Genomic DNA, 24,404 nt, shown 5'->3' with positions numbered 1-24,404 from the left:
ATGCAAGGAGGAGGTGCAGAGTTGGACTAGCTGCCGGAGGAAGCGGCTGGTGGTGGCAGTGGTGGGAACCTGGGTTGGGAACCCATCTACTATATTTGAACCTGTCTGCTCTGTTACAGCTCTGCCCTGAGCTACCTCCAAATCTGACCTTGTATGTAGTAGAGAGTGAGCCTTACTGTACGCTGCACCTGTCTTAAGCCTCAAAGCTGGGGGTGGGGTGGGGGTGCAATGTGGAATGGGCAAAGGATTATATGCCCTCTTTCCTCTTCCATGACTCTCCAGACCCATTAGAAAAGACTTTAAAGGGCAAGATATTCAGAAGACAGAATAGTTGAGCTAGCAACTATTTCATGAAGTGATCGTGTTTGCTTAGATGTGTGATTGTTGCCAATATTTTTGACTATGCTTTCAGCTTATGTGGTGGAATTAGCTCAAATGGAGTGCCAGTGTACATACAGGAATGCATAAAACTGGCTGCAGGCAGAAGTGAAGTCCAAGTAACCAGAATGGGAACAATAGAATCAAGACAGGTTTCTTCGAAAACAAGACTCTTAATAAAGAACAGAAGCACACAAGGGTAAAGTGGTAGATGATAGTTTCCTGGGGAACCAGTGATGGAGATCCCACTCATTAGATGCTGGTCTTTAAGTTTCAATGAATGCAAATCTGAGAGGACCCTAGCCAGAGGGATGGGGGAGAGAGATGAGGGGTGATGGGTAATGTGAATGAGATGGGTAAATACCTGTCTTAAGTTGTCTATGTAGCTGGAGTGTATTGATGTAGTTGAAGAAGGTTGTACTCTGGGTGGCAGGGTCCTGCTTTTAAACTGTACACCCCCTAGGCTCGAGAGGTGTTTGGCATGGCTTGACCTGTGTCTGAGAGCAATAGAGTCCAGGAAAGGAACAGTGTTTCCTTTCCTGAAGCTAAAGAGCAGCTTAGGGAGTGAGGGTTAAAAGGAAGTATGGTTATTGCTTCCTATCTCTATGGGAGTTGGCAAAATGCTCTTCAATGCCCCGAAACAGACTTTCTGTGTAGCCAATCTGAGGCATTTCCAAGACTTGTAGACCAGGTCTCCATTACCCTTCTTTCCCCCACAACACATCTCCACATTCCTCCTTCGGGAGTTAAAGGCATTGAGTTATTGCAGCTTGCGTTGAACCCAAAGGCAAGCAGAACAACTTCCTAAGTCAGTGTTTCATTATCAAGATAAGCCAATCTCTTTGTCTAACTCATTTGATTCCACTTTTCTACAGTTTTACATGGGAAGTACCTAGAAGTAATCAGTAACTCACCAGAGAACTGGCTGTCTTTTTTTACCTTATAAAATGCCTGGCCAGAGGCACCCATTTTGCACAGTCATTGGGATTCATCCCAAGGCTGTTGCCTCTCTGCGTCTTCCGGTCATTGCACCCCAGCTGCACCTGAAGAAACTGGCTTCCTCCTGCTTTGCTTCAGATAGGTTGTATAGGAAGCCTCTTCCTCTTTCCTCTGCTCCTGGGAATTTTCCTCCTCCCCCCACCCCCACTAAATCCTCCTTTCCTCATAAATGTGAATGCATGCATATGCTTGTGATTTGTTAGGCTAGAAGGGTTTATTAGACCTGAAAGACTCTCCCATAGGGAGTCCCAACCTGGGGCAGAAACCCCAGGAAAACAACTTCTAGCTGAATCCCCCAGCTAGGAACATCCATTGGGTGTCCCTACAAAATTTTCTTGCACAGCATTTTTGTTTGTTCCATTCTTTGCCATCGGACTCAAGTGGCTTCAAACCGTGATCTACCCTCATCCATGGTGGTCCACAACAGCACAGGAAGCCATTTCCTTCCCCACTAGTACTCTTGGTTCCCAGCAGACACCTAACACTAGTACAAGTTCTGCCCAGAGTCGCCTTTCACCAGAGACTTGGCAGCCGCTCTCCTCCACAAACAAAGAAGCGGTTTCCTCTTTCGTTCCATTCACTCACTCCCTTGCAACTTTTAACTTTTCCTTCCCTCCCCCTCCATTTTGTGCTTAGCCAGCCCAGTTCTCTGGAGCGGGCCATCCTTCCTCCTCTATCTCAGGTGGAGGCCATGGTGTTACAGACCAGGCCTGATTCATATACTAAATATGCTCATTAGCCAGTATACAAAATAGGTCTGAACCAAGTTCTTTTATATTAGTGACCATGTGTGATCTGGGTGCATGGAAGAAAGGAAATCAAACTATTCTTCAAAGATTCAATGGGCTTTATTGAGTATAAAAGACTAAAAACATAATCTAGCAAGCAGAAAGCAGAACACTCTATCAATGTCAGGAACAGTATTTCCTAACCACAACCAGTGTTCCTAACTATCATATGTGTGTGCAATTAAATCTTCCTAGAGCCTAATACAATTCAAATACAGGCAGAAAAGAAGGGGGGGAGGAAGGCTGAGGGCTGGCATGGTTTGGGGGAGATTAGTAGAGGAAAAAGTGGGGGAGGAGGAGAAGGGAGCAGGAAAAAGGGGAAGGGATGGGGAGATTCCAGGCTTGTAGGAGCAGCATATTTACCCAGGACCAGAGACTTCTCATCAGCTGAAGGAGTGAGGCGCTTGGCTGGAGACAGGAGTTGTTGCAGTGCTCAGATCATGGCTGAGAGCCGGAGCACCATGGCTGGGGAGTCTTGACTTTCTCACTGCGCAGTAGAAGTCACAGACAGCCTCTGACCATGGGCAAAGTTCCTGCTTGTTGCCTCGCAGTTTAGCAGCAAACTCTGGGAAGGCATGGGAGCAGATTGCCTGTAGGCACAGAACTGCTGACTCTCTGTCTATTGGCCTCACTTTTTAATAGTGTATTTTTCTTTGATCTTTGAATAGAATCTATTCAATGTTCATCTTTTCCTGGGTCCCCCCAAAAGGTAACAACTCGCTGCTACTTTCTGGACAATGTCTTTTTTAATTATTCAGGATATTGGCCAGTCCAGAGAGTTCTCAATCCCATCTTCTGTAAACTGTGTGCTCAGAAGGGAGGAGGGGACATTGCCCACAGCAAATCTGCATCTAAGATGTTGCAAATTACATCTTCCCCCAAAAGGTGTTAAAAAGTCTCAGGAGTTAGTAAGAGAATTGATCCTATTTGATGTGAGACAGCCATTACATTATTTCTTGTGTATCTCTACCTAGTGTTTTTCTTGTAATTGAAAACAAGAGAATATTTAAAGTAACATATATGTGTGAGACGTACAATACATTTAGCTAGGCAGAAGCAGCAGTGATGTAAGAATAAAGTCTACAGGCATTTTCTTTGTATTCATGTGAATCGCTATAGAGAGCAATTGAGTTAATCACTGGCAAAGATTAACACTGGCTTCTGCAGCAGGAAAGAGGAGTTCAGCCCCTGGCCTCTTCCACAGACATTAGCATATGGATATAACATTCAGCATTCAGGCCTAGCTTTTGTATTCCTTGCATATCCATTTTAACAACACAATGCTGGGTTGCCTCTTCCCTTCACAGAGCAGGGAGCAGTATGCCAGTTCACCTTGAGTTCAGGAGTTAGCTTATTTCTTAATATAAAATGAAATCAGACACAGGCCTATGTTTCACATACTTCTGAGTTGGTACCTCTGGTTCTGATATGTTATGATTGTTCATAACAATGGCCAGGAGTGCTTTCTATCAGCTCCGGCTGATTCGACAGCTGCGCCCATTCCTCGAAGAGGAGGACCACAAAACAATGGTGCATCAGCTGGTAACCTCCTGGCTTGACTATTGCAATGCGCTCTACGTGGGGCTGCCTTTGTACATAGTCTGGAAACTTCAGTTAGTTCCGAGTGCGGCAGCCAGATTGGTCTCTCTGGGGCAGCCCGGAGAGACCATATGATGCCTGTTTTGAAACAGTTACACTGGCCGCCAATATGTTTCCGGGCAAAATACAAAGTGCTGGTTATTACCTTTAAAGCCCTGAACGGCTTGGGTCCAAGATATCTTAGAGAGTGCCTTCTTTTACATGATGCCCACCGCACGTTAAGGTCATCTGGGGAGGTCCGTCTCCAGTTGTCACCGGTTCGTTTGGTGATGACTCAGAGGCGGGCCTTATCTGTAGCTTTTCCTGGACTGTGGAATGCACTCCCAGCAGAAATTCGTAATATTGATTCTTTGCTGACCTTCAAGAGAGCCCTTAAAACCCATCTGTTTGGCCTGGCCTTTCAGGGTTTTTAATCAGTTTTTAATTGTTTTAATGTTAACCTGGTTTTCAGGGTTTTAATTGTTTTGATAGTTTAATTGTTTAAGTTGTTTTTAAATTGGTGTTTATATTTGTATCTCTATTTTAATTGTTTTTAATGTTTTCTGTTTTAATTGTAAACCGCCCTGAGCCATTTCGGAAGGGCTGTATAAAAATAAAATAAAATAAAATAAATAAATATCTGAATCCACTCAAGTTTTTCCTTTTACCTCTTTCCTGTTCTTTGGCCCAATCTAGCTTGGAATAATCTGTTTCTGTTCTCTAAGTTTCTTTTGGTGGACTGACTCCAACTTGTTTTCTCTCCGTGAATGTTTTTGGACTTTCTCCGTTCCCTCCTCTCTTCCTCTAGTCCATTAGACTGACTCAACCCATCTTTCCTCCCTGACTTCATTCGGGTCTTTTGCCTGCTTCCCCCTGTCTCTCTCTTGGATCTTCTGATCAGCTCAATTCATTTACTCTTTTATACTTGTGTTTTAAAATTTTTAAATCAGGTCTGTCATATATTTTTAGCTTAATATTTTAACTGTGTCATTTTATAATCTTGTTTTTAAATTTTGCTGTAAACTGGCTTGAGATTGTTTTAGTGAAAGGTGGTATATAAATTTAACAATAAAAATAAAATAAATAAATATTCAATAAAATATATTTTCTATTGGATTTAAGCCTGTGGTTGTGACTTCTTGGGAAAACTGCCTGCTTCATAAGCTTAGCCCCAAACACCCTCAAACGGGTGCACAACAGCACCCATTCATATCAGAAGCAGGTGGGCATATCAGAGAGTGAGAAGCTGATGTGCATGCTGACCATGTGTGTGGGCACGCAGAGGCATTGGGGAGAGCAGACACTGCCACCAGAACGGCAGGGTGCGGACTAAAAGCAGATAAGGAGCTCCTTTCCTGATTTTAAAGGAAACCGCTCTTCGCTGTGCCGCTGGCTGCCCAAGCCGTTTGTGCACATTCCTAGAAGCAAGGCCGGCTGATTTCAGTGGTGGTACTTATTCCCAAGCAAATGTGCATACAATTGCAACCTAAATCAAGATTATTTTAAAATGATATATATTTTTTAAAATAAATTTTTATGTACTTTACTGAGAACTGCAAAAATGCCTTTGAGAAGCAAATGGATTTGGCAAAAGGAATGCAGTAGCCCTATGAGGCTTTGTTCATTTTAATTTTGGATCAAGGCAGCCCTGAAGACTAATATGATGATCAGCGCTTAGGTAACTCACCAATACTACGACAAATTTTTATATACTGCTCGCTTTTCAACAAAAGTTCCCAAAGCAATTTACATAGAAATAAATAAATAAAATGGCACTCTGTTCCTAGAGGGTTCACAATCTAAAAAAGAAATATAAGATAGACACCAGTTACAGCCACTGGACAGGTGCTGTGCATGGATATGGCCAGTTGCTCTCCCCCTGTTAAAGAAAAACACCACTTTAAAAAGGTGTCTTTTGCTCAGTTAGCAGAGGACTACTAAAGCAGACTTCATGTAAACTAGATTATTGTACAAGATGTATTGTTTGGCATGGTTCTGGGAGTCCATGGGGCCATTTACACGATTGTGTGGGCAGGCGGGGGGAGGCTTTTCAAGTATTGCCTTTCCCGGTGGGAGCACACTCTGCGATTCCACATGATCAGCCCTGGGCGGATCACTCTGAGGCCCAGACTCATTGTCCCAGCCCTTAGAAATCCCACAATGTCCATGGTGCATTGTGAGAACTGCCACCCTGCCCAGCGATGAGCCAGTGCCTTTCAATGTTGCAGTGCCGGCTGAAAGTTGGTGCTGACACATGGCCAGATAATGCTCACTCCCATAACTTTGTTTAAGAGGCGGGCTCTCTTGGTAGGATTGCTGCCAAAGTGCCTCCGGGAGCTGCGTGCCTCCTGGTGGTTCTCACAGGTAGCCAATCCCTGGCTCAGCTGCCTTAACCCTGGCTTGGTGGCCCATGAGAACAGCCTTTCTGTATATCAGGCATGATCAGGCTGCATGAAACTGGTAGTTCTGTATGACATTGTCTAGGTATCTCTACCAGTACAATTATAGGTGATGGAATAAAGCTCACACTCCTAAAATTTGACCTGTATCCGTCATATGTAGCCTGATGATTATTTAATCAAATAATTATCAACAAAATGCAAAGTCTGTCTGAAATTTGCAGATATTTTTCCTTATGAATTTGAGATACATACAGTGATCCATTTTAGCCCATTATTCCGACCAATGGCAGACCCTGATGACTAAAGAAAATTTGACAGTACAGTTTCAGTGTGTGTAGCAAAGAATATTCTTTGCCCTTTGCTCAGAATGTTTATGTGGTTATGATATTTTGGACATCTAAACATTAGTCACTGATACTTCACTCACTTTATTCTGATAGCTTGAAATGTGATGAAAAATTGGACCGGTACATATACTGTATGACTGTTCTCACTCTTGTGAGAAGCAATTTTAACCTTAGTTTAAAGCTTTGTTCATTTTTTTCCCTGGCTTGTGCAGAATGCCACTGGGTATTCTGGTTATTCCTGACTCATCTGACCTGGCTGTCACACATCAGCCATTTCTTCTCCTTCCCCAACTCATCCGAGACCTACCACATTCAGCTCAGTTCTGGCCTCCCCTGAAGCAACAGTGACTGAATGTTCCTTAAGTGACTTCTTTAATCTTTCTAATAAATCAGAAATTCTCTAGATAAACATTTCTGCTGAGTGCAGTTGTGTTCTAAGTTTACCTAGGTTCCATTTTAATCTAAATAACGATTCAACAGCTCAGATATTTTTTCCTCTATTATCACTTTCTGTCCTTTTTCTAATACTGTTTTACTGTTATCACAGTTATGATGATTGTTTAAGACACCTGCTATTTTTCTTCCACATCTCCATCCATTAAGAAAAATAACAGGTGTCCTAAACAACTGCACTCAGCAGAAATGTTTATCTAGAGAATTTCTGATTCACTGGAAAGATTATATCCACAGAGTAGCAAAAAGAAAATTCATCCTGTTATGTCCATACTGGTGGTTACTTGGTTGCTTTTGAAACTTTTCAGGACAAAGGCAGTAACTATCAACTTGTTAACAGTAATTAGATTCACTGTGCTCCAAAGACTGATTGGTACTTTATGAAAAGACTTGTTCAACTGACCGGCGGGAGGGGGGAGCAAATGCTAAAATAGGCTGCCCAAGGATTTTTGGAATTTGGATGATCTCTTGCTCTCTCATGTGGATCTTCTAGCTGGGTTGGCTGGTAGTCATGTCAGCATTCAGATCTCTGGAATATGGAGATGGCCTAGGATGGCAACACAATTGCTCTTAGATACTCCTGTTATGTGGTATAGCTGGTCAGTGACTCTAATAAAGTTATTAGATTTGATTTGAGATATTCCCTTCTGCTCATAAAGCCAAACCATCTCCTTGGGTTTCTGATAACCTGGGGGTGGTGAAGCTAGTAGGATTATGTCAAGAGCGTAGGTGGTGAAAAACTTGCTGTGAAACCAATCTGGCTAGAGCCAATATTAAAGCCAATTTTTTTCATGCTGACAAAGAAATCTTTCTTTTGTGCCATGTCACTATTGCATGTACAGAACTTTTCCAAATAATAAAAGGCCTTTTACACTCTGGGCAGCAGGGTGAACAAGTCAAACCTTTAAAAGTCTGATCAAGTTATGAAAATATTCTGGAACTAAAATAGCTTGCCTCCGTTCCAACTTAGATGCAGCATTTCAGAGTTTGTCCCAGAGATTACAAGTTTTGGATATTTATTCAACTGGACAAGTTACTTGTGGAGTATGATCTTGACCCTTGCTTCTTCTGGCTCATTAATTAAGACATAGCGGGATTGGGTGGCTGGACATAATGGCTTATTGTGAAAAAGTGAGGCCCATAATCTTTGAAAGATACTGCAGTTATACCTCTTCTGAAGAAGTCATTTTTTGAATACTGATGACTTGAATAAATATCACCTGCTTTCAATTTACCTCTGTGTGGTGGCAGACTAGCTACAGGTTTCCTTGGAGGAAACTGATTACATGCATCTTTCTGATTTGAATTCCATGCAGTTTGGGGTTCAGAAGTGCCATAGCTGCCCTTGTGGATGATCTTTGCCTGGAGAGGATCAGCAGCACCGTTCCCTCTAAGGTGTGTGGATGCGAGTCCACTCAAAGATCTGTAGGCCGCCACTCAGAGGATTCTAGTAGCCATGCAGTTACAAGCTGTGCTCCAATGGCTGCTTAAAATGTCAGCAGTCTGCACCCCACACTACCATTGTGTTAACTCTTGTTGTGGCTGGAGTGGGGAAATCAGCTTTCTCATGCAAGCAAGAGAGCCGATTCTCCTGCTCTGGCCTTGGCAATAGGGATGTGCGAACTGGTTTGGGGTCGAACCGAACCACGCCCCCCCTCCCAGTTCCATCCATTCCGGAACCAAACCCTCCCACCAGTTCACGATTTTTAAAAAAAGTTTTTTAATTTACCTCTAGCCACTTTGGGGGGCTTCCTAAAGGCCACGGGGGTGTGTGTCCATGAAGGTTCACCCTCTGCTGGCCTCGGCCCGGTTTATGTAGTTTCTGGCCCATTCAGGCCTTTGTAAGTAGGCGTGGCAGCCATTTTGCCTGCTGCCACACATGTGCAAATGGCCTCTGTGAGGACCAGGGCCTTGCAGAGGCCATTTGCGTCATGCGCAGTGGCCATTTTTAATTTTTTTTTTTTGCCACACATGCGCAAATGGCTTCTGCAAGGCCCTGGGCTATGCCAGACCTTGCAGAGGCCATTTGCGCATGTGCAGTGGCAGCCAAAATGGCCACTGTGCCTACTTATGGAGGCTCGAATGGGCCAGAAACTACAGTAAACTGGGCTGTGGTTAGGCCAGCGGGGGGGAACCTTCCTATACTCCCCCCCCTCCATGGCCTTTAGGACGCCCCCCAAAGGGGCTAGAGGTAAATAATTTTTAATTTTTTTAAAAAAATATATTCACAACCCACCCCCCCAAGCAAACTGGGGAGGGTTTGAAGGGGAGCTGGACCGAACTGGTCCAGTCAGGTTCGAGTGCAGTTCACACTTGAACCAAACCAGGCCAGCCAGTTCCGTGCACACCCCTACTTGGCAAGAGTCTACTGAAAGCTCATGTCTCCTATCGAAGTGGCTGGCAGCCGCTCTCTATGCTCCAGGAACCTCCTGCTCCAAGAAAAGCAGCTGTGGCACTGGCTGCCTGTAAGATCTCTCCTGGCTTTCCCTAGCTTCTTACTTGGAGCCCATTGCACTTGTGGAAATCGGTGTTTTGAAATCTTTTCCTGACATCTGGGTGTTAAGGTCATCTGAGGAGGTCCATCTCAGTTACTACCAGTACATCTGGTGGCACCTCAGAGGCGAGCCTTCTCTGTAGCCGTTCCTGGACTGTGGAATGTGCTCCCTGCAGAAAACCCATAATTTGAACTCTTTATTGGTTTTTAGGAGAGCCCTTAAGACCTATCTGTTTCGCCTGGCCTTCCAGGGTTTTTTAATTGTTGTAAAGGGTTTTTAATGTACCTTTTTTTAGGGCTTTTAAACTGTTTTATTGTTTAATTGTTTTATGCTATTTTATATTTTTAATTGTTGATTGATTTTAACTGTTTCTGTTTTGTTTGTAGACCGCCCTGAGCCAATTCTGGAAGGGCGGTATAAAAATTGAATAAATAAATTAATAAATAGTAGCCCAGATGTCAGAAGTAAAATAACTTCTGCTTCCTGAACTAGAGGGGTTGGGGGAAATCCCATGTTTATGTTTATGGGATTTTGGGGCTGCCTTTGTACGTAGTCCGGAAACTTCAGTTAGTTCAGAATGCGGCAGCCAGATTGATCTCTGGGGCAACCCGGAGAGACCATATGATGCCTGTTTTGAAACAGTTACACTGGCTGCCGATATGTTTCCGGGCAAAATACAAAGTGCTCATTATTACCTTTAAAGCCCTGAACGGCTTGGGTCCAAGATACCTTAGAGAGCACCTTCTTTTACATGATCCCCACTGCACGTTAAGGTCATCTGAGGAGGTCCATCTCCAGTTACCCCCGGTTCGTTTGGTGGCGACTCAGAGGTGGGCCTTCTCTGTAGCTGCTCCCAGGCTGTGGAATGCACTCCTGGCAGAAATTTGTAATGTTAATTCCTTACTGTCCTTCAATCAATCAATCAATCAATCAATCAATCAATCAGAGAGCCCTTAAAACCCATCTGTTTGGCCTGGCCTTTCAGGGTTTTTAATCAGTTTTTAATTGTTTTAATGTTAACCTGGTTTTCAGGGTTTTAATTGTTTTGATCGTTTAATTGTTTTTTGAGATGTTTTTTAAATTGGTGTTTATATTTCTATTTCTGTTTTAATTGTTTTTAATGATTTCTGTTTTAATTGTAAACTGCCCTGAGCCAGCTTTTCTTGTAGCTGGAGGCTCCTGGAGTGTGGAGGGCAGCTGCCAGCCACTACAAGGGGTGGTGTAGGCTTGCAGGTTTGCATACTCTCCCCAGTCCTCACCACCTTCTACAGCTCTCTCCACTCTGTCAAAGTACTCCCTGTACTCCCGTGGTGGATGTTTTCAGCTTGTAAGCAGCTTCGTTTCCCTTCTGCCTCCCCCCATCCCTGGCTCTCTACAGGTTTCGTTGTCCAATGGGAAAGCCAGGGGAGGGACTTCTGATGGGAGCTCCAGTGCACCAGCGCTGGGAGAGAGAACAAGAGGGAGCGTGTGCATGACAATGTTTGATTAAGTGCCGTCAAGTCAGTGACTCTTAGCGACAAAGTCAGTATAAAACTTTAGAGGAGAAAGAGGTGGAGGTCACAGGAGTGTTGAGGAGGAAAGTGGACAAGACAGTGTGTGTGTGTGTGTGTGTGTGTAGCGGAAGGTGTCTGGGATGGGAAGGAAAGGAGTGTATCGGAGGGAGTGTGTTTTATGTGTGTATAGAGGGAGTTGTGTGGAGTGGGGACACAAATTTGTGTGCTGCGCTTTGCATGGTGCATTCATTCTGTGTGTGTGTGTGTGTGTGTGTGTGTTTAAGTGCTATCAAGTCGGTGTCGACTCTTAGCGACCACAGGATGATCATCTTGGCCTTTAAGGTCTCTCAGTGGTGCATTCCTTGCTGTCGTAATCGAGTCCATCCACCTTGCTGCTGGTCATCCTCTTCTTCTCTTTCCTTCAACTTTCCCCAGCATTATGGACTTCTCAAGGGAGCTGGATCTTCACATAGTGTGTCTAGACTATTTTGAAGTATACTTCGAGCCTGGTCAATCATTTGTGCCTCGAATGAAAATACTGGATTGATTTGTTCTATGATCCATTTGTTTGTTTTCCTGGCTGTCCATGGTATCCTCAAAAATGTGTGTTAGTGGAAGTAAAATCCATTTATTCTCCTGGGCCTCTCAGTGGTTTTTGATAACCTCAACCATGGTATGCTTCTGGGTTACCTGGTAGAGATGGGAGTAACTTAGTGAGCTGTTTTTTGCAGGTAGCTCCTCAAAGGAGCTAGGAGGCGGCTGCTTTACTCTGTGGCCATTGGCATGCAGAGTGCTGTGATGTTCCATCTACTGTCACATGTTTTCCAGTAACTGCATGAAGCTGCTGAAATAAGTAATTTGGAGACTTGGGCTTCAATATGGATTACACCTAGTTTTTTCTCTCTTCCTTTAATCTTCTTTTCCTGGGCGCACAGCGAATGTCCTGAATCTGTCTGGGGACAGTTTTGGCTTGGATGAAGATAAACAAACAAATCCATATAAAATAAAGGCACTGTTAGGGTGTTCTGATCTGCGGTTAGCTACAATTTAACAAGGAAAGGGACAGAAGGTATAGAAAAGACAAATGCCCCTGGACTCCTGAGGTAGGGGGTCCCACTGGCTAGGTGACAGCTTCATCTTTGTTGTCCACCTTGTGCCTCTCTGAAGAAGATGTCGGGGCATCTTCACTCTTTGTCCCAGGGCCCAGTCCAGTCTTGTTATGCCCCTGATTCTGATGACCCTGGAGCAGGTGTTTAGCCTGTTTGGGTTGGAATCGTGCACTTATTGAAGTAGAGTGTTCCTGGATGCCAAGGTAATAGGATTGTCCAGAAGCACTCTTTATCATGTTCATATTTTATGCCAACTGAAAGAAATTGGACATAGCTTTGGTCGTTCATGCTTCTGTCTCATCCAGGTTATGTTGAAAATCGGGAGCCTTTATTCACACCAGTGAGCTAACCAATGTGAGAATATGTGGCTGGAAAAACACACAAACCAATTTACAGAATACTGACTCACTGGTTTTACTGAAGCAAATTCAGGTGGTTTATTCAGGCATTAAGTGTGTGAAAATAAGGAAAAATTAGACCAAGGAACTTAGATGCATGCATGAAAAATAAATACAGAAACAAACATTTTCAATTCAACATAAACTTCATACAGCTGTGCAATTAAATCATATTCCTTTCCTCCTGCTTAAATCACTTGAAAGCTCTACTGGTTCCCAGCAATAGATAGTATTAAAGATGTGCTAACTTGCGGAATGTCTAACTGATTTGAAACAAATTAGGTACAGTTGTAGCCACCTAATGCCACAGTGGGGAAGCAACTTGCCTAGGGAGCAAGAGGTTGCTGGTTCTAATCCCCACTGGTTTGTTTCCCAGACTATGGGAAAAACCTGTATCAGGCAACAGTGATATAGGAAGATGCTGAAAGGCATCATAGGACCATAAGAACATAGGAAGCTGCCATATACCGAGTCAGACCATTGGCCCATCTAGCTCCATGCCCTAAGGGGAATATCTTACAGTGCTCACACATTAAGTCTCCCTTTCATATGCAACCAGGGCAGATCATGCTTAGCTAAGGGGACAAGTCATGCTTGCTACTACAAGACCAGTTCTGTATTGAGTAATGACAACTCAGGGCATTTTCAAATACTGTTCTTCTTCTTCTCCTCAAATTTTCCATTGTGGGTACACACACAAGCTCAGATTTATACATTGTTTGTCTAAATAAGGTTAGTTGTCTGGACCCTGTGATCCTCCCATGGTAGTTTATGTTCCGGCAGTAACAAGACAAAGTCTTTCCACTGGCTTCCATTGAAACATTCATATACCAGTGTTACGCTATCCAAAAAGCAGCGTTGTTCTCACTCCATCAAAATGCTGACTGAGCTTGAAAGCAAATAATGGCTCAAAATTGATCCAGTCTTGACTCAGGCTACCTAAGACAGATTCTTCCAGGTCAAGTCTTCTTTTAGGCACACCTTGGCAAAATTGTCACCTTATCTTCAATGTAATACATGGTTTGTGGACCTGCTTTTGAAGACAGTTTGGGAACTTCAGCTGGTGGAGAATGCAGCTGTCAGTTAGTTGATGAGTACAGTACATTTAGATCATATTGTACTGGCTTCACTAGTTACCAGTTTGTTTCTGGGTTCAGTTAGAAATGCTGGTCTTGTACTTTAAAGCCTTAAATTGTCTGAAACCAGAATACCTGAGAACTCTGCCTTTAATTAGACTCTCTCCTGCTCTCTTACCATTGGATGCATGGAAGATGGGTACATGTGGGAGAGAGCTTTCTCAGTTGTTGCACCCAATATCTAGAGAAGGCTCCAAAGAGAGGTATACTTTGCCCCATCTCTGTAGACTCTTTTGAGGAGATGAGAGCTGGTTTTGTGGTAACAAGCATGATTTGTCCCCTTAGCTAAGCAGGGTCTGCTTGGGTTGCATATGAATGGGAGATTTTATCTGTGAGCACTGTAAGACATTCCCCTCAGGGGATGGAGTCGCTCTGGGAAGAGCAGAAGGTTCCAAGTTCCCTCCCTGGCATCTCCAAGATAGGGCTGAAAGAGATTCCTACCTACAACCTTGGAGAAGCTGCTGCCAGTCTGTGTAGACAATACTGAGCTAGATGGACAAATGGTCTGACACAGTATCTGGCAGCTTCCTATGTTCCTAGATGGGCAGTGAATACTATTTTGTTTCAGCAACCATTTTTAGCCAGATTATTTTTGTTGCTCATCTTACTCAAACATTGTAATGCTGCTGTTTGTGGTGTTGTAAATATTTTTGTTGTCCCTATTGCAATTTTTAATTATGTTGCTTTAAATATATTATAAAAGCAGGCCACTAGTTAATAAACAATAACGGCACTTTCTGCAGAAAGTATAGTAGTTGGGCGGGGGGCGGGAATATTGCATTTTCCTGTAAAATTTGTTGTTACTAATGAATGGATACATCCAAGCAAAAGCTGGCCAGTTTTAAAGTTGTAATTAAGTTTTTAATATGATTACCCCTGGGAAGTATGTATAATCTCATGCACAGCTCTTTGGGTATGCTAAATTTTGGTGACTTCACTTTTCTTCAAATGTAAACAGTATTGGGGAAATGCATGCATTCACTGGTTAAGTATTCTAATACACACAATTTTCAAGTAAAACTTTGACTTCATTTGAATTAACATTTAAATAGCATTCAGTGGACTTTTCTTGGACAGACATTTCAGTGTGACTACTTTTGGCTGTTGGAATTCCCTTTCAGTTATTTATACAGAATTTCTATTGTTTAAGGAGATATTTAAAGTTTTCTAGAAAACCCTCATTTGTATTAACTAATTTTGTATTTGCATCACCATGATTTTTTTATTATTATTGTTATTGTTGTTGTTGTTGTTATTATTTCTTGTTTACACAGTCAGATATGTGTTATTGACTGGTTTGTTTTATCCAGACATCGAGTCCTTCCCAAGGACCTGGGATGGCTGAATTTTATTGTCAATTGTTATAGATATCGTCGCAGAATATAGGCTGTTCCCAGTAAAGCTGCTTTTTGTAATTGGCTGATGGTGATTTCTGTGGCCCCTATGGTGTTGAGGTGCTCTTCAAGGTCTTTTGGAACTGCACCCAGGGCGCCAGTGACCACTGGGATTATTTTGGTCTTCTTCTGCCACAGCCTTTCAATTTCGATTTGTAGATCTTTGTATTTGGTGATTTTTTCTATTTCTTTTTCTTCTATTCTGCTATCCCCTGGCATTGCTATGTCGATTATATTGACTTGTTTTTCTTTCTTCTCGACTACAGTTATATCTGGTGTATTGTGTGGCAGATGTTAGTCTGTTTGTAGTCGGAAGTCCCATAATATTTTTACATCTTCATTTTCTTCAACTTTTTCAATTTTGTGGTCCCACCAATGTTTGGCTACAGGTAGCTTGTATTTTTTGCAGATGTTCCAGTGTATCATCCCTGCTACCTTGTCATGCCTTTGTTTGTAGTCAGTCTGTGCGAACTTCTTACAACAGCTGATTAGGTGGTCCACTGTTTCATCTGCTTCTTTACAAAGGCGGCACTTGCTGTTTGTGGTTGATTTTTCGACTTTTGCTCTTATTGCGTTTGTTCTTAGTGCCTGTTCTTGTACAGCCAGTATTAAACCCTCTGTTTCTTTCTTCAAGTAACCATTCTTAAGCCATTGCCAGGTCTTGGTGATGTCTGATTTTCCACTTATATTGTGCAAATATTGACCATGCAGGGGCTTATTTCTCCATTTTTCTGCTCGGTTCTTGACTTGTTCTTTCTTGTAGGCCTGCTTTCTTTCATTGGTGTGAAATAGTTCCGCGTTCTTGACCATTTGAAGTGCATCTTCTTCACTGTCCTTGATATATTCTTCAAGGCCTCTTTTCTCCTCCTCCTACTGTTTGATGGACTTGCACCATTCCTCTTCCACCTGAGCTGCGAGGGAGGTATAGCCTATCTACATCACTGCGGGGGTGCAGAGCATGATTGATGGTAATGTTCTTTCTCTTCCAGGTTCTTGATCTTGCTTCCATTGGGCAGTTCTATTCCTTCTGTTTTTGTTATTTTTCCTCTGTTCATTATTAATGCAGCACACTTGTCTAGTCCAAACTCTATTGCTATATTGCTACTGAATATACGGACAGTGTTTAGCAGTGATTCGATTTCTGACTGGGACTTTCCATACAACTTCAGATCGTCCATGTACAGCAGATGGTTGATTTTACTTGATGTTTTAGATGTTTGGTATCCAAGGCCTGTTTTGTTTAGTATTTGTGAAAGTGGGGTCATGGCGATTACAAACAACAGAGGGGATAGTGAGTCCCCTTGGAAAATGCCTCTTCTAATGTCCAAGTGTCTCACCATTGATTGTTAACTGTGTACTCCACATGCTCATTGCTTTTTTTAAAATAAATATCTGAATGTTTTTGCTGACACCAGTTGTTTCTAAACATTTTAGTATCCATGTGTGAGGCAATGAATCGAAGGCTTTCTTATAGTCAATCCATGCAACACTTAGATTGTTTTTTCTTCTCTTGCAGTTTTCTAAAATCATTTTGTCAATCAGCAGCTGGTCTTTTGTGCCTCTGGTGTTCGGGCAATTTCCTTTCTGTTCAACCGGAAGCTGTTTTTTAGTTAATAAGTGTTGCATCACTTCATCTGCTATTATTCCAGTTAATAATTTGAACATGGTTGGCAGGCAGTTTATCAGTCTATAATTACTTGGAACTGCACCTTTTGCTGGGTCTTTCATTATGATGAGTTTTCCCAGTTGTTAGCCGTTGTTGTTGTTGTTGTTATAATATACTGTTTTGATAAGTCTTCAAATCCAGTCACTTTTTGGTCAGGATACCTGCATGGATACGTCCCAGTTAATTGTTCTTCCTTCTGGTAGGATGGCGATTAGGGCCAACAATATGTTTCTTATTTGTGTAGTTGCTGGATTCAATGTGGGATCTTTCCAAGAAAAAGTGACTTCCATGATGCTGTGGGTGAGTGTGAATTGGGCTTTGGTCTGGTAGAGTAAACTTTAAAATGCAATGCATTTTCATTTTACTTTCACCTTGTGTTTGTGTGCAAGTGTGTGAGAGAGGATGAGGGAGGTGGAGAACTAAGAACTTGATATATAAATATTACTAGAAAGTAAAGCTCATCTGCATGCAAGGCAATGTTGAAATTTGAGCCTTTCAAACTAATTTAAACAGGCTTGTTATAATTGTACCCCATAAAACTTGTTGGAGGGGGAAATTGGAAATATTCCATTTGATAGGGTTTCTTCTTTAATGAGAAGGATAAGCAGCATTGGCTGCGTGTATTAACATGGTTGACGATGACTTGTGATTGTGGTCTCCAATTTGAAAGTGATTTCCTCCTCTTTACTTTTTGTGGGTACTATTCATTACCATTCTAATGAATAGTGGCATTTTCCAGTAGGCTTGTGAGATCACCTGGCATTCTGTGTATGTGTCCACCCATTATCAACTTCGCAACGCCTGGACCAATATGAACCAAATCGGATACAGTTGTAGGGACACCTCAGTGGTGTAGTTTGTAGTGGATGATGTCATCCACCCAATCCAAGATGGCAGACACATAAACATTTGAGGCACAAGTGGGCTAACTTGTGAACTGCCTAACCATTTGCTACAGCTGTAGACACACATAGGGATGCCCTAATGGCGTCCTGTGTGATGTCATCCACTCCCATTCAAGATGATGGCTGCATGAACATCTGAGGCGCAAGTGGGCTAATTTGTGGGATGTCTAACCAATTTGAACCAAATTAGGTACAGTTGCAGTGAGTGACACACAGGGGTACCTCAGTGGTATAGTTTGTGATGTCATCCACACTGATTCAAGATGGCGGACATGTAAATCGTTGAGGCACAAGTGGGCTAACCTGTGAACCAATTTGAACCAAATTTGCTATAGCTGTAGGGACACATAGGAACACCTCAGTGGCATAGATTGTGACAATGTCATCAATTCTGATCCAAGATGGTGGACGTGTAAACATTTGAAGTGCAAGTACACTAACTTGAGGGCTGTCTAACCAATTTGAACCAAATTTGGTACTGTTGTGAGTGACACACAGGGACACCTCAATCATGTAGTTTGTAATAACATCATCCACCCCGATCCAAGATGATGGATGCATGAACATTTGAGGTTCAAGAGATCTAACTTGTGGACCTCGATTTGAACCAAATATAGTCCAGGATACACATCCCACCTGTCTTCCCTGTATGATTGATGGACTATCCCAGGCATTTAACTGGTTGCCTTTAGAGGGCAGGAAGGAATTATTTTCTCATGTTCTGATTGGCTAATGAACAGGTGTCCTCACCCTCCTTGAAGGTCTTCCTTGGTGGTGGCTTGTCACAACCTGGTGGGAGAAGTCAGGGTTGCATGTCTTTAGCTGCAATGTGTTGTATGTTGGGTTGCCTTTGAAAACTGTTTGGAAACTGTGGTTGGCCCAAAATAGGACCACAACTGGGACTGGGCATTTTGATCATATCACTCCCATGCTTCGTCAGCTGCAATGGCTCCCAGTCCATTTCTGGGCCCTATTCAAAGTACTGGTTTTAAACTTTAAAGTCCTAAATGGCTTGGGACCAGGCTGCCTGAGAAAAATATATTGCCTCAGATATAGGGGATATAATCCTCTTCAAAGTCTCTGCTCATAGGTGAGCAAGTGGTTACTAGGGAGAGGGCCTTTTCAGTGAGGCTCACCAGGAGCATTTCCAGACAGTAGGTTTACTGCGAGGCTATTCTGCGAGTTTGAATTTGCCCCCCAAAACTGACACAAAGAGTGGGTGTTTTTTTTTTTAACCCTGGACAAATATTGGGCTATGCTCTAACACACAATGAATCATGTCTGGAGTGCTTCCCGATAACTCACAAGGGCTTCGGGGTGAATCTGGCTGATATATGGACCAGCTAAAAGACCCATCTAGAAATGTTCCTGGCATCATCACAATGTCTTCTAGATGCCAGGTGAAGACCTTTCTGTTCACCCATGCCAATAGGTTACTTTTGAAATGTTTGTATTTTATTGTAATCTTTTGTTTTTATTCAATTGCTGTTTTATTGTGCTACTTTGTGAGCTGCTCAGAGAACAATTTGTTATGGGGTGACCAGCAAATAGTTGTTTAATAGTTGTGTTAAAGAGGTTTGGAGGAGGGGTTCAGTGGACTTGGTTAGGTGGGGACCACTCTTGAGTGGATCTCCACTCCAAGCAATAGAATGGAGATCTAACCAGCACTCTGGGCAGCTGCTGCTTGGTACCCAATCTCTTCCCAAGCTAGCTAAACCTACAGGACACCTGGGTTAATTTAGCTAGGCCTCTGACCTTGCTGGAGGTGGAGAAGAGATCCGGCAAGAGGAATTCAGGCATTTGTCTACTGAGGGAATATTGATAGTAGTGTAGGGGCATGCCGCCCTGATTCCTGTAAAAAATCAGTGGTTTTCTGACCCAGTAAAATTGACCATTGTGAATCCAGTTCTTGCATATCATCATCGCTTTAAAGGTAAAGTGTGCCGTCAAATTAATCTTGACTCCTGGCGCCCATAAAGCCCTGTGGTTTTCTTTGGTAGAATACAGGAAGGGTTTACCATTGCTGCCTCAATCGCAGTATGAGATGATGCCTTTCAGCATCTTCCTATATTGCTGCTGCCCGATATAGTACCAGCGGGAATTCTAACCGGCAACCTTCTGCTTGTTAGTCAAGCATTTCCCTGCTGCGCCACTTAAGGTGACCATCATTGCTTTACCTCTGCAAAATCATTTCTAAATAACAATTGAAAATTCTCTGTGCTTAGTGTAGGGTGGTACTTTGTGTTCAATAATTTATATAACAATCTGTTTTTCATAAGCTAGATATACTTTGAGGGTGACTTTTCAAAATTTCTACTGTATTAATTCCAGATTAAATACATACTGGGTTATTGTTGGAGGTTTAGATTAGAAATTCAAACATTCTTACACACCTGAGTGGTTAGAAGTTCCAGGGGCACTGCTACCTGGGTTAGGGTTTCCCCCCCAAATTTACTTTAGCTTTCATAGACTAGTGATGCTAAAACGTTATCTAGTGATGCTAAAACGCTATTAATATTCAAGGTGCTACATGTTTCTCAGGTTAATTATCACTTTAATAAAACATCCTCCCCTCCCTCCACCCCAATATTAGTCAACTCTATTCATTAACGCCTTACATGAAATATTTTAAAACTTGAAATGTGGGCATTTGCTCTCATCATCTAATGGGAAGAAGCTTCTAGTTGTAGCCCTCTACAGACAGATTACTGTAGTATTTTATAGACTAATGTTATCACTTCTGTTTGTTCTAGTTTCAAGTTTGCAATCCAAATCAATAAGAAATGTAGTTGCCGCCCATAGCTACTATAGATGCATTTTGACACAATATCCTTCAGAGGTGTGTGTGTGTGTGTGACCACTAATTGGATTTCAGGGAAATAAAATCTTGCTACAGATTTCACTCCTCCCATGTTTAATGGGGCATGATTACTGAGACTATAGGTCTAAGGAGCTTTGTTTTGTCTACATTGCAGAGTGGTCACTGATTCATTATAAAGTAATCTAACACTTTGTAATTTCCTGTTTTCATTTTGTTTAGCTTAGCAGTAAATTTACTTTTGGCTAAATTACAAAGCTTTAGCATATGAACCTGAGCAGGGCAGATAAATAGTGTCTTTTAAAATTATTTTAAAAAATTGTAAATCTGCTTTGTTTTAAGGTAGCTGAACACAACATGAAAGATGTGTAGCATGGTCAGCTATGATTATTTCAGTGTATCCATGAGTGCAGTCATTGAAATGTGTTAGCATCTGCATTATCTATTTGTCCATATAGTCACAATAGTTAAATGTTTTTTCTTAATCACTCTTCAGTAGATGCTTATTTGTGAAATGATTGTGGCTATAAAACTAATGGAGGGACAAACTAATTTGGAATATCTGGCTGCATTTCACTAAAACGTTTCTTTATAAATAAGGAACAATGCAAAGTGTATTTTTAGGATAGGGGGAAGACTACAAGCAAAAGGATGCTTAACTGCATTATTAGATTATATTGCCAGACTAAAAAGGCAACAAGTTGATATAATTGCTTTGTCTTTAATAGGAGTTTGGATGTTTGCAGATGCTACCATAGAGCATATGTTTGACTTTCCAACATAAATGTTGCATTTACAGTAACTTGCTTTTATAATGACATATTTGCACAGCCTGTGCCTAGTGGAACATTTTAACGTGGGACTCTTTTCCAGCTGTCATCATCTGATGAATGTGTTTACAGTAGTTTTAGTGACAGTGCCTTTTGATCACAACAGCTGCAGAGTACCCTTTCTTACTTGGAGTCTGACAATCTGTAGCATGTCTATCATTTTCTCAGATGATACAATTCTGTCATCAAAAGATGGTTTTTCCCATACATTTCTGGTACAGATTTAAGATAGATGGTGGCAGAAATATGTGGGGAGCAGATTGTATTAGAGATGGTTCTGGAAAGAGAGTAGGAATATGACACTCCATGATTCAAAGTAAATGGAGGAAATAGCCAAGCCTTGGATATCTAGTTACATCATTAGGACTTGCTGAATGGGGGGCGGGGAAATACATCTTGTATCTAAAAGATCTGTGTATGTATTTATTTAATGGATGTCTATATCATTCTATGTCAAAAGATACTGGGAGTTAAAACAATAGTGACGAATACAATAAGTATTAAAACAGCCAGAGCTGCTTCCTGAGTGAGAGGGTAGGTGGGGGGGGTGAGTTAGTTAATTTACTGCAATGACTAACATAACTACCCCTCTGGGATTTCACTATAAGATGAAAGCCTTTGTCAACATACTAAAAGTTATGCCTTCATGTAGTGGTATTAATGACACTGTAGGTTAGCTCTAAAGAGACTGGGTTAATGCAGACCCTCAGTTTATTTTAAGTAACCTACGTAACTTTGATCATCTGAGGCTTTGTCATGTTACTAACCACAGTTTGTTTATGGCCATCTAACCAAAATCTGAACCCTAGGTTTTAAGATGGCTTTTGTACAGTATTTGCTGTAAGAGGGAATCTCAGATGTTGACTATAGCTCCAGAATTCGTAGCTGCTGTGGGCTTTGGCTGAGGATGCTGGAAATTGTAGTCAGTAGCCAGTGTGGTGTAGTGGCTAGAGTGCTGGACTAGGACCGGGGAGACCCGAGTTCAAATCCCCATTCAGCCATGAAACTAGCTGGGTGACTCTGGGCCAGTCACTTCCCTCTCAGCCTAACCTACTTCACAGAGTTGTTGTGAGGACAAACCTAAGTATGTAGTACACCGCTCTGGGCTCCTTGGAGGAAGAGCGGGATATAAAAATGTTAAATAAATAAATAAATAGTCAAGAACATCTGTGATTTTCTGTTAGAGAGAACACTGCTTGTGTACCAAGGTTATGCTTTAACTTCCACATTATTCATGAATTAAACTGTAGTTTGTTGCCTTGACTGTTTTCTCCAAGCACTGTTGCTCATGGACACTACCCCAAAGCAGCTGTGAAACATGGCCACTCTAGGCTGCAGAAGTCTCTTACTGTGTACCAGCTTGAAAACTCCCCTAGTCTGCCTAGCAGTTGCTTAGGTCATCTCTCCATTGTTTGCCTAGAAAGAGTAATGGAATGGGATTCACCTTTCCTTTTTAAAATCAGAGCAAACAGATGCAAACAAATGCATGTGGATTATCCCATTGTGTTTGCCATGAAGGGAAACATTACTGAAAGCTCATCAATAAAGCATTCTGCTGATTTATGTTTGGAGCAATCCCCACTATACTCACCCACACTCTGGCCCTCTCCCCACAGAAGAGATCTAGTCTTGCTTCTGTCAAACCTGCTGTCAACATTCTCTGCCCTCCTGCTACTCTCATCCTATTCCCTGCCAGAATTAAAGTCCAGCAGCTACCCATTATCACAGCAAGAATAAACACAATACAGGCTGTACTGAAATATATCCTAACACAATGGTTCTCTCCTTGTGTCTTGTATTGCTTACTAGCAAGAGTGGAACTGAAAAGTTGCTTTCCCGTTTGGTTTGTTTTGCCAGCTAACCTAGTGGTGCCTCACTGCTCTCTCACTTATAAAGGGAGACTTTTGTCAAGCTCTTGTAAAGAAGATGGCTCCATAGACCAGGGGAATTAGCATTCACAAATGACCATTCCCTGTTATTACAGGCCACCATGTAGCTCCACTCTCCCAATTGTGCTTTCTCTTTCCCTCCCATAGCTCACTGCACAATAGCCCTTCCCTAACCGCACCTGATTTCTCTCCCAGTAATGCTGCAGCCACATAAAATGTTCCTCTGTATCCCCTTTTGCCCCTGCAAATCATTCTTTCCTCTGTGTTCTGTCAGTCTGTCTCGCCTTTGCTCAGCTATGCATTACTGTCAGGTTGCCTTTCTTCTGCCATAACATTCTGCCCCCCACTGATTCACAGTCAATCCTGTCATTCCATTACATCTTGCTTCCTAGTCTTTAATGTATCTCATCTTCCCAAATAGATTTAGGTGTTTGCTTTCTGCTGGTCTTGGAGTAGGTAGGAAATATTTACCTATACTTGGTCAGTATCTGGAGTGAGGCAATTGATAGTAGCTTCTGGGTTTCCACAGGAACTTGAACTTGGAGTCCACACACCCATTTCTAATTAGATGAATGGTGAGAGAGCAGCTGACAAGCAGCAGAGCACAGCAGGCTGGGACAGAATCTGGGCAGTTAGTGGGAGGGCAGAAGGTGGGGTGGAACCCAAGGAGCCCAGTATACCGTTAAATAGCCCCAGTTTTGTGAACCAGTTCACTGTGTTTAATTGCAGTTTTGGAGAGTTGTAATAATGAAAATCGATGTGCTTTGTTCTAGCTGATTTTGTGACTTTTTGAATGAAAAGCAGTATATAAGTACTGTGTGATAAAGTAAAAGGTTTAAGCAGCTTTTTGTTGAATTTTGTTTTTGTTCTCCATGTAGAGCTCCATTTGAAGAATCATATCAATATAACTTGAGAATGAGTTGATGCGTGAGTTTCTTTCAGATGCTCCTTGCACAGTGCTGTTTCACTTTGAGCAAAACTTTCCTGTTGTCCTACATTTCATCAGCATAGTTAATCAGGTGCTTATATTCTGCTGCTTATTTGGGTCTCTTGAAAGTAATTTCTTGTTTAGTGAACTATATTAGACAGGGGAACTACATTAGACAGGGGGAAAGTCGCTCTGAGTTTAAGCTCCTAAAATGGATATTGCAACTTCTGTACTCTGACGGTTGTAGGCCACGGGCCAATATCCAGACCTTATATTGTGGTTAACAGTTTTCTAGTGATATAAGTACTGAATGTTAGAAAATAGTAGTAAAAGCACCTTGCACCACCTTCTTAAAGACTCCCTGCTTTAAAGAAATTCAACGATTACCACCCTTAGAG

The 24,404-nt window shown here is 42.1% G+C and overlaps 1 protein-coding gene across 2 annotated transcripts in view; it reads left to right on the top strand.

Annotated features, from left to right (window-relative positions):
• PDGFC (platelet derived growth factor C) overlaps positions 1-24,404 on the top strand; it is a 233,273-nt gene that overhangs the window by 70,985 nt on the left and 137,884 nt on the right. The window lies entirely within an intron of this gene.

Source organism: Hemicordylus capensis, chromosome 5, assembly GCF_027244095.1.
Source record: "Hemicordylus capensis ecotype Gifberg chromosome 5, rHemCap1.1.pri, whole genome shotgun sequence".
Lineage (NCBI taxonomy): Eukaryota > Metazoa > Chordata > Lepidosauria > Squamata > Cordylidae > Hemicordylus > Hemicordylus capensis.
Note: the sequence above shows the minus strand (reverse complement) of the source record. Positions and strands in the feature narration are given on the sequence as shown.